Genomic DNA, 15,961 nt, shown 5'->3' on the forward strand with positions numbered 1-15,961 from the left:
TCTTTTGCAACTGATATGCGACTGAAAAGTTATGAAAGTAGAGTAGAAAAGCAATCTGTTATGGGAAAATGGTGCATTTAAAAAAATAGCAGTAATGAAACATTCAGGAGAGGATGAATCAAAACAAAAAATAAACTGAAAATTTCCTACAAATCAAAGATTTCAAAATACTAAACAATAACAAATTCGATTATGAAGAAATCTAAACCCATGCAAAAATAAAAGGGCCAGATCAACAAGATGTTTTGAAGTATTATTAAAATGATAGTCCACCTTGAGAAGGTAGTTTTCAGATGCACTGACAACTCTGGACAACCTTATTTTATGCCCTCCATTTTTTCTTAGAGACATAAATGTAAACCGTTGTTGAGGAAAACTGAAAAAACTTGGAATAAACAAGGAGTGACACGATCGGAAATAAGTCATTACTAGACAGGAAAAGAGAGAAAGCAATAATCCAGAAAACCTGAGGCAGAATAACTGTTTAAACAGAGTTTAATATTTTTGAGGGCAGTGGGATGTACTGATGACAGCTAGGAACACACATTCTTCTGGTCCTCTTTTACTCTAAGGAAGTTATCATGGGCTTGACCTCTCGTCTGTCTTGGCTTTTTAAATATAAAAGCTCCTCTTCGGTAAATACTTCTCATCTCTAAAACATAATTATGGTCTGAAAGTTGACACTAAAAATAGCACTAAGGAGCTTCATATTCATGTCTTCTTGATTTCTGTATCAATTTACTTGATTGCAACAGTCAAGTGTATGTCCTCTGGTCCTCAAGACTGAAAGGAGTTCTTATGAGAGTTAGTTCTAAAGACATGTTTGACAGGGTGACACTTTTGAGTTTAAATTCATCAATAATATTTGAAATATCAACGTGTAACTGTGAATACACATATACAAAGGACAAAGCATTCACAAATGTTTAGCAACTTTCTTAAGAAAGCCAAGTATCTGAGTGAAAAAAAAAAAATCAGGTTAAGGAAACGTAAAAAAAATAAAAATAATACGTATTCCACTAATCCATACTGGCATGCCAGGAAAACTTAAAGACAATTTGGAACAAACTTCACAAATTCTTACAATTAGGAAATACATGAGGAATAACATCATGAATAAGTCTTCAAATTAGCAAGTGACCAAGAAGTATACGCTTTGCCAATTTAAGTTCGAATCAAAATACTTCATGATACAAGCATATTTTTAGTACTTTTACAAATAAATGAGTTCTTTGGAATAAGATTCTTCACTCACTAACATTCTCATTTTTTTCCCTGCAGTGTCAGACACAGCCATTTCAAGATGACTTTTGCAAATCTGCAAATTGAAAGGGATAATTAACATGTAATCTCATACGAAGTCAGAGTCTTTGAAAAAAGGACAAAAATGTTGTAAATATGAATCTTGGAAAAGCGGCGGGTTTTTTCTTCACTTTAAAAACTGTCTGAAATAACTACTGCGCTAACCTGATGACACACTTATTTACTATATTTTCTTATGCCCGTTATTTGGTTGTTGGCAGTAGTAACAACTTTGTTTAGCAATAGCTTGGACCCCTCGGTAAGGGAATGTGTACATAGTAGCTCTCTAATCTTGCTGCCCAGCTGCTAAGACAGTCACATGAGTCACTCGCTGCCTTTAGAGCAACACACACCACTTGCTGAATTTAGAGACATTCTCTGTTTCTGCACTGGCCGTACATACAAATTGAGTAACACTCTATCCTAATCACACACAAAACACGCTAGGTGTTGTTGGGGTTTTTTTTGTAATTTAAACCAGTGAGTCAAAGAACCTATTTTTTACTAATGCAGTTAACAACCCAGCTCCACAAAGTGATTCATGTACCAGTTTTCAGCATTATCATTTTCACTTCAGTTAGCCTAAATTCAGGAATCAGTTCAAATGTAGGTAGCTTCATCTAATTGTTCAGTGAAAATCCAGCCCCGGATGAAAGAAGAACTCTATCTGCCAGGACCATTCAGTACACAGCTTCGGAACAAAACACTTTACAACAATTCCTTCCTTATCGGGATTTTAAACTGTGACTATTTGGAACACCATCTTATTCAACAGTCTATTTAAAAGCAATTTACATAAAGACTGGCATAGTTACTTCCACGAAACACTGCAGTCTACTGATACATAAAACACCTCGTTGAAAATACTTTATTAATATAATCTATAGGCACTACGTAGGAAGTACTATCACATACAAACAGTACACAGCTTTACAGCAAAACACCGTGAGGATCATCATCTTCAGACTGTCACTGCACCCTCGGGGTAGGCCCTATGATGTTCCACTTTACTCTGTATCACATATTATCTTATTTCCCATATTCTCCCTGTGTCTCGTTACCGCACTGTTCTTTGCAGATCTGTACACAGAAGCAATCAACACCACAACTATTATGCTCTGGTCATACATGTTCATAGACTACCAGCATAATAAAAACCCTACAGAATCACACTTCAAGGTATAAGGCTAACGCCACCAAAACCGAGAAGTCTTTTAGATTATTTGAAACAAACCGCTCCAGTTCAAAAATAAATTGGTGCAAATTGCAAAAGGTGTTTTAGTGTGCCTAACAAAAAAGCAGCATGTCAAACCTTACCTAACTCTTACCAGTTTCACATACGACCAAGCTTGCCTTAAAGTGGTCTTTACAGACTTCTTGCCAGTAGCAAATCACAGTAGGCAATGTCCCAGCCGGTCAGTTGAGCAGCAGCACATTTTCAAGTTAAATACTCTAATCTGTCAGATAATGTTAAGTAGAGCTCCATAACCAGCCAGAATAGAATATCAAGTAGTAACAACTAACTAAACTTTTCACTCATGTTGTACCATTCTGAATTAGCATTTGTACAAACAAATTAAAATGGGTTTTGCTAAGCTGTTTCAGCAAACTTTGCAATGTGACTAAGTACAAGCAAATTCCTTGTATTGGTATTTAATACCTAGAAATTCTAGTCACTGATGTACACAGTAGCAGTCAACTTACAGTCAAATTTCAGACTACCACACACATATATACTGTTCTCACGGGTAACATCTAAGATTTCTGAAGTCAAAAGATAAGGCAGAATCATATTTTCCTGTTGTATTTTTTGCACCTTACAGTATTTTCTGACAAGTCAGTGTTGCTGTTTCCCACATCTGCGACTCTCTAGGCAGAGACAGTATCGAATTACAAAAACTGAATGAGGAAAATACAACTTCAGAAAACAAAGTGGCAGAGGAACATGGGGCAAGATTAGCAATTGAAACTACTAATCCAGATGAACCTTAGAGTCTCCAATCCAGCTGGCATAAATTCTGATACTCCTTTACTCTATCTTTCCCATAATCACTATAGCATTCCATTCAGGTATTTGGCCATTACGACATAATACTCTACATTAAAATTAGGAATTGCTACCCACCCCCCCACCGAGAAAAGGTCTTTGCATATGCCATTTTTAATCAACAATTTGTCTTGAATAACCAGAATGCCTTAAAGCAGGCCAAACTATACTGAAATATAAAACAATTCTTGGAAAAAAGGCTGCAATTTGATAATACACTGATTACGCCTTCTATTAAAGAAGCCTTTCCCCCCTAAGAATTCAAGTTTACAGGTATATTTCTGTGATAACCTGACACCTTTCAGATGGACTCTGGTAAGAGGTAGCTGCCTGGAATAAAAACATTGCCTACAGAATGATGCCTGATGGCTTAGTGGATTAACATGTTAAAAGCATAATCTCTTTTGACACAGCTATTTTTAAGTTGTCTTAAAAAAAAGCATAAATTATTAATTCTGTTTTCCAATAAACATAAGTTTTGATCTGCTGAGTCAGAGGTATTATGCATAATAATCACAGCAGGAGTACAATGCTATTTGTATTTGTTTGGAGGAAAAAGCATGAGCACAATTTCATGCAAATAACAAGAAAAATTATCATGGAGCAATTAAAGGCAAATAGACCAGAGCGAAACAGTAATTCTGACAAAGCAAAACACTTGTTTTCCTAGGTACAACTCACATTACCAGAAAGTCAACTCCAAAGCGATGTAACATTTACATTCAGGTTTTATAATATACATGTCCCACACTAGACTAAAATACTGTGTGCTACTACGTCAGTACCATATCGCTTTTCTGTGTATCACTTTTAATTCTGAATTCAAATCCACAAAACCAACAAACCCCACTAGCCTTAGAAAGCACTTTATCATGCACTATCTGAATGTAGAAGAGCTTTGTGTTTGTACAGCTCCTAGAAATAATCATGGCAGGGTTCTGAATACCTATGCCTGTCTAGGTACCTAACCTTTATTACGTAAAAAAACAAACAAACAACTTACAGATGTACATGGACACAACATCGTGGTGGTTTTTTTTCTTCTTTCATTAAGTTCTGACTGTTTTGATACTGAAAACTATATTCTTCTAAAAGTACATGATGTATTATTTTCATAAATATATTACTATAATCTCACATTCTCTTACTGAGAGATCCAAGCTATTGCTGTACCAATCTCGCACATCTAAATATTATTTACTTGGTTGAATAATATCATCAGATTAGTTATTTTTCTTTGCTTTCAAAACAGTTAAATATTTTTCCAATATCTTTAAGTAAAAGGATTTTTGTCTTTTTCAAACACTCTGACCTAATATATGGTTACATTAATTGCCCTTTCAAGCTGACAGACGTGTAAAAATCATCCTGAAGTGTCTGTTTCTGATACTGCAGGAAAAAATGAAAACATCAGTGAGTAAAGGAAGGATCTTATTCCAAACAATTAATTTATTTGTAAAAGTCAGAGTAAAGCAGTTCTCTGTTCACACTGCAGAAAGAGACCAATCCTTCATTGCAGGTCTGCTCCTTCCACATTCAGGACACTGCAGTTCCATCATTAAGCAGCAACCCCTGCTGAGAAGCACATGACTCTACTGTTCCATGATGTACCCTCAAGGACCACCAGTTTCCGAATGGTGCTAAAAAAAATACTGGTTTTAACCTATAAAAAAGAAACCCTGAACAGCTTGATTCTCGACAACCTGAAAGATCACTCCTTTTCATCAGTGCCACCTGAAACAATCTCAAATGCATGTCACAACAAAAAACAAACAGATGGGGAAACACCATTCGCTCCCTGAGAAGCATTTTGACTTTAACATAGGTCTCTCGTTCTGAGACAGGCTTAAAACGCTAGCATTACAGTCTATACAGTTACTACTCTAACATTTACTAATGACCTACCTAGAATTTGATAGATGGAAATGGTGATATTTGGAAAGCATGAAGTAGAAGCTGAGTATCTTGAAGGTCACAGTGAAAAGAATTGTCAGCATCCAACTGGATTTTACTAAGCTTTGCCAGAAGAACTTGAGACATGCATTTTTATCGACTGTTTCTTCAATTTAATTTGTTTTGATTTATAGCAAAGCACTGTTGAAGAGGCCAAGGAAACTTTCAAATCATCTGGTCAAGATCAGACATGAAAAAAAAAGTCTCTCTCTTCCATCTACAAATTATGTAGTTCAGGTCATTTAATAACTTCAACAGCCACTGTGACATTCTCAGGAAGTATAAAAAACAAACTTCCTAAACAACTGCTGAATGCAACAAGTGGAGGTGAAAAAAAAGAATAAATTTTTAGATCCACATAACTGGTCTAAAAATACACAAAACAAGAAGACAGAACACTCGCTATTCAGGCCTGAGCTCTGCCATGCATGAGGGGCAGTACACATATTTTTGACTACATACAGTCTCAGATGCACCACCCAACACAAAATCACACCATGAATTTACAAAGTTGCTAAGTAACAGTTCATTCACAAGAAGGATACAAATACATTATGATCTCCATCCACTAGACCTACAAAGGCCTAAGATACAAAAGGTTTGGAGACAGATGTATAGATACATATATATATATGGATCAATAATCTTCACAGCACTGTTGGCAGCAAAAGTGGTGGCAATTTTTTTACATATATTTGGAAACGAAGAACTAATAAATCAGTTTAGCTCTGTCTTCTTCAAACTATGAATCTTACTGTCTCAAGGCAACAAATGTGATTTAAGTACTACTTCACATAGCAGTTACAGAGCACTTGCAACCTGACAGCAAATTTCTGCCTGCCTTTCAGCTTTTTTAAGCGACCTACACAAAACCTTTATGCTAAAACTACCACCAAATATCTAACTACCCCCTTTATGATAAAAGTCAGATCCTTAGCAGAAAGTATTATCTGACTTTCAAACACAGTTTAACAACTAAAACTATGACAGGCACAGGGGAGGTTCAGGGCATCCATGAAGTCTTTGAGGGTTTGCTCAGAGTTGAGAGACTTTCTATGGCTCAATTCCTGATGAAAACTGGAACAAACAGCACAATATTCAAGTACTTATTCAGATAAAAGCTTTAGGGAATTCAATGTGCCTAATGAAGAATTGTGGAGTTCATCTCAAGAAAACTGAATATATTATCAGTTTTGAGGTTGCAACATTACTGTGCAACTGAAATCATGAATTCATAGGATTTAAATATTTTGAGAGTGAGGGGCAGTGATTTAATCCATCAGAGGCCCTTCCTGACCACATCTCTCTTTCCACTCCAGGCTCAAAGATCCAATCTCCTTTTATGTTCAGCAGTTTTATTAGGCAAACTACAGAAAAATAGAAAATAATACATATTCAACCTCCTCAAACTAAAGCACCTTTCTACTCCAATCAAATGAATGAGTTATCAATGCAGTTTAAAATGGCTTAAATGCACTTTCCTTGCAGTACAAGTATTTAAGCATAATGAAAATAATAGAAGTTTGTTTTACATGATGCATAGATAAAAACGGTACTAGAAACTGAAATGTGTTACTCAAGATGGACTTAACTTACTTGTTCTCAACTACTCTGAAGCGGCCAAGCTCTCAAAGGTAAAATAACATCATACTACATGGGAGACCTCTAAAACCAGGGTTTTTTTCCAGGAAACTTATTTCATAGCTTATAATTTCTGAAAGTGTAATCTAGATTTCTGCTTGCCTTCTACAGCAATTGATGCTAGGAGTATGCCTGAGTATTTTTTATGAGAAATAGTGATACCACATATTTGATTAATGCTACAAGGCTGCAAAACTTCACACCTTTTCTTCATGGGGTACTTCAACATTCATCCAGTTTGGGACTACGTCCATCATCCAGATACCACTATGATTAGGTTTCCTGTGTTACTCTACACCCAATTTTGATACTTGTAGCATCATCAGCTCAAGTTAATTCTGCAGTTCTCCTCAGCACAATTTTTGTAGTACAAGAATGATCAATAACAACACTTAATGGAACACAAATTCATTCTGAGAGAACAAGAGAGTTTTAAATAAGTGAAAGAACTGCTGGGTTCAGAAAAGAGTGTATCCAAAAGAAAAGGGTACACTCACTCAGCTAAGACAAAAACCCTTTAAAATTACAAATGGGAAAACATTACATTTTACAAGTAATGAGAAATTAAACGAGTTTGATATAAATATTTCATATATACTTTTTAAAGCAATTTCAACACATATTAAAAACAGTCTGAATAATTAGGATAATTAACATATTATGATTCTCGGTAACTTTTTAAGTAACAAATAATGTAACTTTGTTGTTTAGGAATAGAGCTGATTTCATTGTGCTGGTATGCTTATAACTGTTCTTAAACACCATTTAAAATAGCATGTAGCAACACCATCCTTTGACAGATGCAATAATATTTTTATTACTTTTTCTGAAACTGATTAAAATATAGCCATAAGCTATATGTTTGTGCTGGCGTATAATTAGAAGTGGTTTAGTCTAAACACAATCCTAGTATTGAAAAGAATTAAAGAAAACTGTCAAGTCACAGAGAAAAAAAAAAAATCTACAGATTGAAATTAACTGGCATTTACCGTGATCAGCTATGTCTAAACTTTTCTCTAAGCTACGTGGTTCACAGTTTCCTAGTGTCCTAGATGAAACAAATTATGTGTGTATTGACCACAATGACTTCCAGTGAACAAAATAAGCTTGAACAATGTCTATGTTTAGCTTTTACACAGAGCACAAAACCCCGACAGGATTTTACATTTGCTTTATTTTAGTTTAAAACTCACTCTTCCTTAAGCACTTGTGAGAGGAAGAGCACCAGTAGCTGATAACAGGTAGCTAACACCACAATTTTACACCTTTGTAGTGTATCATCTTATGAAAACATAAGAACAGCTGTAGGCAATTTCTACTTTTACAAATTTATATTGTATCTATACTTTCATGTGATAAATACAGTATTATTATTAAGCCTGCATGTAGGCAGCTGTAGTAAATGCACAATTAGTACAAATGAAAATTCCATACGTGACAGTAAGAGTTTGAAGAAACTTAACATTTACAAACTTGTAAATGTTTTATTACTAACTATATAGGCTTGATTGAAATTTAATAGTAAGCTGCCAGAATCTCTCTTTCTGTCTTTTCTTCAAAAAGGTATCTTTTTTAAAAAAAAGCCTGTATCCCAACTGATTCAAAAGACATGACACTGTCCCAAAACAGCCAGATGTTTCCTTAAAACACGTGTGTGTGTGTGTGTCTCTATGTATCCATCATATGTAAATGTAAAATTCATGATAAATACATATACCACACAATAAATAGTTTTATTAGAAGTGACAAGCACTTGGGACAGTAAAATCTGATTTTCATACACAGGGTCTTTCTGCTGTTCAAATATCTAATGTAATGAGATCTCATTAATTCAGAATCAGATGATTTGCAGGGCTTTTTAGAGAACTCATGCACTGGCAAATCTGATACCCTGTAGTATATAAATACATACTCAATAAACGAAGAGGGAAGATAAGCTTTCTGATATTCTATTTGCTTTTTGATTACTTGGCAATTCACAGTAAACACGCATAAGGCAAAATCAACCACCTACAACTTATTTCGTGAGAAATACTTCAGATTTGGCACTCTCCAAAGTGTAATGTGACCCACAACCATAAAGAAAAGCTTTTAGGGTGAAAGTTAGCGATACACAGTGTCAGGCTACCAGGTAAGTTACCTGTACAATACGTAAGTAAGTCTATGTGCAATCTGCATGGTTAAATGATATCAAATAAAGTATTATTTACAGCAATATGGAAGAGATTATTATTAGTTATCCTAACTTCAGTAAAAAAAACAACTTTGACAAATAATTCCCTTTAAACACTTTCTAATCTGATTTCTAGGGATATTCTCCTTTCAAAGAGGAATTTAGCACATTAAGTGCAAAAGAAGATTATAGCAATTCAGTTTACTGTAACAGACACTTTTTGCATTTTTCCAAGGTCCTTTACATACTTATTTCTTAATTGCATCTGATGGCAATTCTAGGTTTTACTTTCCTGATTCCCACTTGACTTCTCAAAGCTGATTTGAGCTATTTTACTTTGGAGTTTTGAGCTACTGTGCTGTGTATTACAGCCACACTTGTCTACATTCGTTTGTTTTATCTATCTCACTTTTTGGTTTTATACTAGTTCAGCCAAGGTGCTCTCTTTCCTTTAAACAAATAAAATAAAATTATGCGCATTGGGCCACATTCTACTCCCTTCATGCCCCCTTGTAAGCCTATAAAAACCACCAGCATTAGGCATGTGTAAAACAGCCCATCGCTCTGGCCATGTATTTTAATGTATTTGACATTAAGGTATCTCTACACTCTGGACAGGCAGCGAGTTAGGAAAAGGACAGAATTTATCACAACGAAGGATATAATTGGAACTCATTTATTCCTTCAACGTAAGAAGAACTATATAAGCTTTCCCATTCTTCACTGTCAAGTTTGTACTTGGGCAGTCATCTCGACACCCTGCTATGTACAGTGGTTCATTTTAATGCCACGATCCTACAGTAACTGTTTACAAGACATGCAGGGTCCATTTAAATATTAACAATTTTAATATATCCTTTGAGAAAGAAAGCCCCATCCTATATAACTATTTTTAAAAGCAGGTTATATCTTGTAAAAAAATTTAAAAACCTCTCTAATTCTATTCCTTTCTTCTAAGTTTTCCTTCTAAGAGGAGACAATAACAGGTAAACACTGATACTGAAGTAGACAAAAAATACTTTAACAAGCCAATCTAAATAAAACTGAACTTGCAGTAATGGTGACCAGTTCTGCACAATATTAAGTTTTTGTAACTTGTGTACAATTAAAGCTTTTTGCATTTGATGCTTGGTAGAAAACTGTTCATTTAAAATGCATTAGTAACTGCAATCTATTCAATTTCAGATAAAGGGTCACTATATACCTTGAAAAATTAAAAATAAAATATAGGCAGCTGTGTAAGTGATTATATCGAGAGTTAATCAATGTTTTACATTCAAGTTACAAGTTCACACAATTTAAAAATCAATATAAATTTGATTAAATTCTAGATGTGATTTTTTAATTAGCAGGAAGAATATACAACTCTATTATCAAAATGTTCAGATAAATGCAAAAAAAAAAATCCCTGACACTTCAGAAATTTAAACGTTTTACATTTGATCAATACAAAATGTTACTTTGTTCTAATATTTGAATTATTTTTAAATAGTTTTTTAAGGCTACCTAAACATTTGGTAATTGCTTAAAGATGCTTAACAGTTCAGTGGATAGATACTGTACATTTCTTTCAAAAGCAATGCAAGCTGAATCCTCATTAGTAGCAGATTTTTGGAGAATATCTCCTTGAAAGCAAGTGCTCTATCACTTCGGTGGTGGTGGCTGCTAGCTCCTTTTAACTCTACACTGATTTGAGAATGGTCTGATTGCTCTAACATATTTCACGTTTTCCAGAATATTTTCCCTTGGTAAACAGATAAACTTGTTCAAGAACCTTCCCAAAAGGTGTTTGCTGACAAAAACTGGTTTTAAAGATATAAGAGGTTATAGATACAAAATTTTTAAAAACTTATGTTTTAGACTCTGAAATAAAACATCTGTTTTAACAAAATAACCTTGAACAGTTACAAACAGTGGTTTATTTAGAACATGAGCAGTGCCCTCTTTAACCCATTAATTTTAAAACACAAGCACTACCCTGAAAGGAGGAGACTTAAGGGCACCATTTTGACTGACTAGCTGCAGAGGTGGACGACCATTAGATGTGGCTGCACTTTGTAGGCAGTGCCTTTTGGAATTACACAAACTTTTTAAAAGTTCCTTAAATTAAATCTCAAAGTTCTATATTGGGAAACTAATTTTTCAGGATAATTACTAAATGAAAAATACACACCAAGAGACACACATGAACTAAGCATTCAAGAAAAGCTGAATGTATGTCAATTTAGGTTCCTGCATTTGCTGTACTGTTGTAGAACACTGCAGTTATTAACTTTTAAACATTACTGAACAGGATTGATAAGTATCTAAGAAGGATTTTAATGCATTTACAGATCACCAGTTTACCTACAAAAAGTAGGCTAACTTTACCAACAACAGCCCATAGTGTTTGTTTCCTCAGGCATTTTAATTTTAGAAAATCTTGAAAAAATCATACTGGATCATGTACAGAACCAGAACAACATATAATAGAGAAGATTATCTTAACTCTTAGAAGTAAGGAAGCTTTGAAAGTTACTTCTATTTTTATTAAACACCACATCATCCCTGTAAGAAAAATTCAGTTTTCTACAAAAAGAGAGTAAGTTTGTAAAAAACAATCCCAAACAACATTTATCTTCTGCTATTACTATCATCATTGTCTGCACTATACCTTAAAATTAAACTCAGTTTAGAAGAGTATCAAATTCTGTGAGAACACCCCTTCCTCTTCCTCCTCCCTATGTCCTGAATTTTGTACTATGGCTGGATACATTGAATTTACTTTGTAATACATAACTGTAAGTCAAGAAAGATACTCCACAAGATGGGCTTCTTTCATGTTGTTATTACCAGTGTCTATATCTATTTTCAGCATTATAATATTAATGATTTAGAAGCTCTTAATTAGGTAAAAATATAACAACACATTAAACACTTCATACTGATGGCCACAGACACAGTATTTGAAGAGTTCTTAAATACTGTTCTCGGTACCATCAACTAGTTTATTAAAGTTAGTTCTGCACATCTACTACTACCTATCTACCCTGGTACATTAAAAACACCAACACACGGTGTACTGCTATTAATTTATCAAATTTCTATGCATGTCAGGATAATGTTACTTCAATAAAAGTAAGAGATCAGTGTAAGAAATATTTGGAAAGGAAGTATGAATTCTTGCTAACTATAAAAGAGATCTCTAAACCATAAAAGACAGTTTTGGAAAAATGTTCAATTTCATTCATTTATGCAAACTGATTAATCTTTCTTCCTTAATGAGCCTTTTTTTTCTAGCCTAAGAGTAGTTAATGTGATTTAATTTTCACAACTGTGAGTCACTGGAAAACTTTTGAGATTTCTTCCAAAATCTCTACCCACAAGACTATTCTAGTCAACAACTACTGTAGAACAGCTTCTTTGGACACCCTTGCAGAAAAGGTACAGATCATTTGCGAACACATGCTATTCAACGCAGAGGGCCACCACAACTGATACTCGACTGCCACAAGTTCAAAGAAAACATTTGCTGAAATAGCTTCCCTACAAGTTCAGTACTCCCTACAAGTTCAGTACTCCATCTTCCCTCTTGAGAAGCACATACCTGTGTGCAACCTTTAATCTACGATTAAATATAGAGACTGCAAAACCAAAGCACATGTGAAGGAAACATCGTAACTCCTCATAAAGATATCGAATTGCCATGTTAAGAGGCGATGTTAATTTTTTAAATAGGGTATTTCATTCAAAATAAAAATACACAGGAGATAATAGGGACAAGCAGAGCATTTCACATCATCATAGTTAAACATTTACAAGTTAAAAATCAAGCAAAAAACTGTATCAGCCAGAACCCATGCTAACAGCATGCGTGCACACACACATGCACCCATATACATGAAACCAGACCGCAGTTAGGATGATTTTTCTTTTTTTAAAGAAAGCCAGAGGCAGTTCTTCCAAGTGATGTTATAATTACACTGCTAAGGTGTACTTGTAAAAAGCCCCCAGTTTGGCCAATTAAAACCTACGGTTATTTTCACTACTTTCAAAACCTTTGGGGACCATTCAGAAGATTTAAGTATAGAACAAGCTCTACAATATTTTTCAACAAACTCAGTGTCCCCAGCAAAACTGAATGTACTCAAAGTAAAAATAACGCACTTCATGACTTTTACAAAACACCTGTGAAATTGTGCTATGCACATAGGTCTCCTCCCAGGGAATTCATAGCTAGCGGAACAGCACTAGGTTTTAATATTAAACAACCTGAGAATATTTCATTTCTGCAACATCCATTCCAAAAACCGCTCTCCAAAACACAGCGTTTTAATTAACACACCAAGAAAACTCCCCCGAAGACCTGCCACACATGAAAGAATTGCTTTGATCCAAACGAATCTACATGTTTCCCCCTATTATCCTGCCTTAATTTATCAGACCAGGGCCAATTTGATACCTTTCCATTAAAAAAAACAGCAACAACGAACCACCCCTCTGCTAGAGGTAGAGGTGCTGCAGAGGTGATGATAACCCCAGGAAAAGAGAAGCTGTCTCTTTAAAATGCCCTGCTATGTCCCTGATCCCACGTGGAACCAACATCAGCAGCACTTTCGCATTAACTTCAATGTGAGGCGAGATGAGGCATCATTATTTTATACAAATGAAACGAGGAGACTGCAGAATACGTTCTTTGTAGGAGACAAACAGGTGAACTGAACGTGGCAGGGAGATCAGCACCCACCCGCAGAAAAGGTGCCCTGCCCCTGAGCCCTCTCTGCCTTCCCTATGGAGCGTTGCTTCAAGCCCACACTACTCTGAAGAATTCAGTTTAAATAGAGGAGGGAGCCACCAGGAAAACTTGAAATTCAAAGGCAACGAAAACGCACTTTATAAACCGGAAAGGTTTACTCTTTGCCTCACACATCCTAATTAGATCAGGAAAGTGACACTACAAAGGCATTACATTCCGGTCCGAAAAAAAAAAAAAAAAAAAAGAAAAAAAAAAAGGAAAAAAGACAGAGGGAAAGAAAGGAGCCCCCATCTCCAACACCCCCCTCCAAACATACAAAAAAACTATGAAAAAGGAAGTTATAAAGCAGCACATACAGCGTTTATCTTATCTAGGATCACTCCACATTACCCCCAAGTTATGCACTTTCTGCAGTATCATCTCCCCCTACCTCTCTCTCCTGAAAGGGATTTTCACGTTTTCTCATTGTCGGTGGCGAGTTATAAGAGGCTTTTGCCTTTCCAAAGAATTCATCAACAAAAAAAAATAATAAATATTAACTCCTTGCTCCCTGAAACCTTAAAACAGTCTCGGGAAGACACGGGTTTTACTCTGTTACCTTGAGGAAGAAAAGGGGGAGCAGCCCCGATTTTTAGGTATTTTTTGGCATTTTTTTCTGATTTTTATTTTGTTATATGCCTCAGTTCTCCCTCCATTTTGGTTGTTTATGATACTGACAACAAGCTGTCCCTGCTCTCTCTCTCTCTCTCTCTCTCTCCGGATCTCTCCTGCTTTCAGTTAGCAAACCCCCCTCCCCAGTGCAACGCGACTCAGCACTCACTTAGGTTCACACTTTTCTCTAAGCACACACCGATGGGGAAGGGAAAAGCTTCTGGGCCACTCGGAGGGGGAGAGCAGGCAAATTCGTTTCTTTATTACGAAAAAAAAAACTTTTGTCCAAAAAACGACGGGAAAGGGGGGTCGAGTGCCCTAAAGTCACTCCGGATCCCCCCCAAAGACGCGGCCGCCAGGTCCGGGAGACACCCCACGGGTAGCCGGGTCCACGGGGGAAATTTCTGTGCGAAATTCGGCCGGTTTGAGGCGGGAGGTGAATTTATATTAATTTTTTCCCTCATTTTTCGGCACCGCGGTCTCTAATGTCTTCCGCTCCCTCTCGCCGCTCTCGCCGCTGTCACTGCATACACAGCACAGGCTCCGGAGAGGCGAGGAGGGGAGGGGGCGGCCGCGCAGCTCCTGCTCCGGCTCCTGCTCCTGCCCCTGCCCCGCGCCGCCGCCGCGGCCCCGGCCCCGGGGGTCGGCGGCGGGCACCCCGCGCCCTCCTGCCGTCCCCCGGGCAGACCGCTGCCTCGCCCGCTCGCTCGCGAACCAACATAGCGCCGCGGGGAGGGAGGGGAGGAGTGGAGGAAACTCCTGAGAGAGGTTTTTTTTTCTGAAAATCATCTCTTTCCCCCGCTCCGAGGGAGGGGAAGGGGGGCACCGCTCGCCTCGCCTCCTCTCCCCTGCTCTTCCCCTCCGGGGGGGTCCGACGCGGGGCGGTGGGGGGCTGCGGGAGACGCGGGGAGAGGGATGGAAGGGAAGGATGGTTAACACAAACTTTTCCTCACTGCTCGCTGCTCCTCTCTCCTCTCCCCCCTCCTTCTCCTCCTCCCCCTTCATAATTTAAATAACCCTGATATTTCCCTGCTAAACCCCGGCGCCTGCCCCCCAAACCCGCAGCAGACTCACCGCGGGAGCCTCAGCATCCCCTCTGCGCCCCGTTTCCACCCTTTACAGTGTTCTCCGATTTTTCTGTAATTTTTTCCCCATATTTCGGGCTGGACGCGGCGGGCCTGGAAATTGTTTGCTTTCCCGTCTTTCCAGCAGCCATTGTAGTGTATGCGCTGCGGTGCAGCCCAGCCTGCCGCACACGCCGCGCCCACACCGCCCGCCGCCCACACGCACCGCGGGTTGGACGCCTCCCCCCGTCAGTCAGCGCCGCGGCCGCGCCCCGCCGCCGGCGCCTGCGGCCCGCGCCGCCCGCCCCGTTGGTGGAAGGAGGCGCCGCTCAAGGCCGGGGCGGGCCCGCCGCCGCCGCCATTGGCGGCCGGGCCGTGCCACTCAGCACTGCCGG

General features: G+C 37.7%; 1 protein-coding gene across 3 annotated transcripts in view; it reads right to left on the reverse strand.

Annotated features, from left to right (window-relative positions):
- The window catches only part of PLAG1 (PLAG1 zinc finger), a 50,066-nt gene extending 34,305 nt beyond the window's left edge, over positions 1-15,761 (reverse strand). For all 3 annotated transcript variants that reach the window (XM_086608655.1, XM_086608658.1, XM_086608656.1), the window contains exon 1: positions 15,577-15,761. The gene's annotated coding sequence lies outside the window, so the exon portion shown is untranslated. The remainder of the gene's footprint in view (positions 1-15,576) is intronic.
- Positions 15,762-15,961: the final 200 nt, after the last annotated feature.

Source organism: Tauraco erythrolophus, chromosome 3, assembly GCF_009769465.1.
Source record: "Tauraco erythrolophus isolate bTauEry1 chromosome 3, bTauEry1.pri, whole genome shotgun sequence".
NCBI lineage: Eukaryota > Metazoa > Chordata > Aves > Musophagiformes > Musophagidae > Tauraco > Tauraco erythrolophus.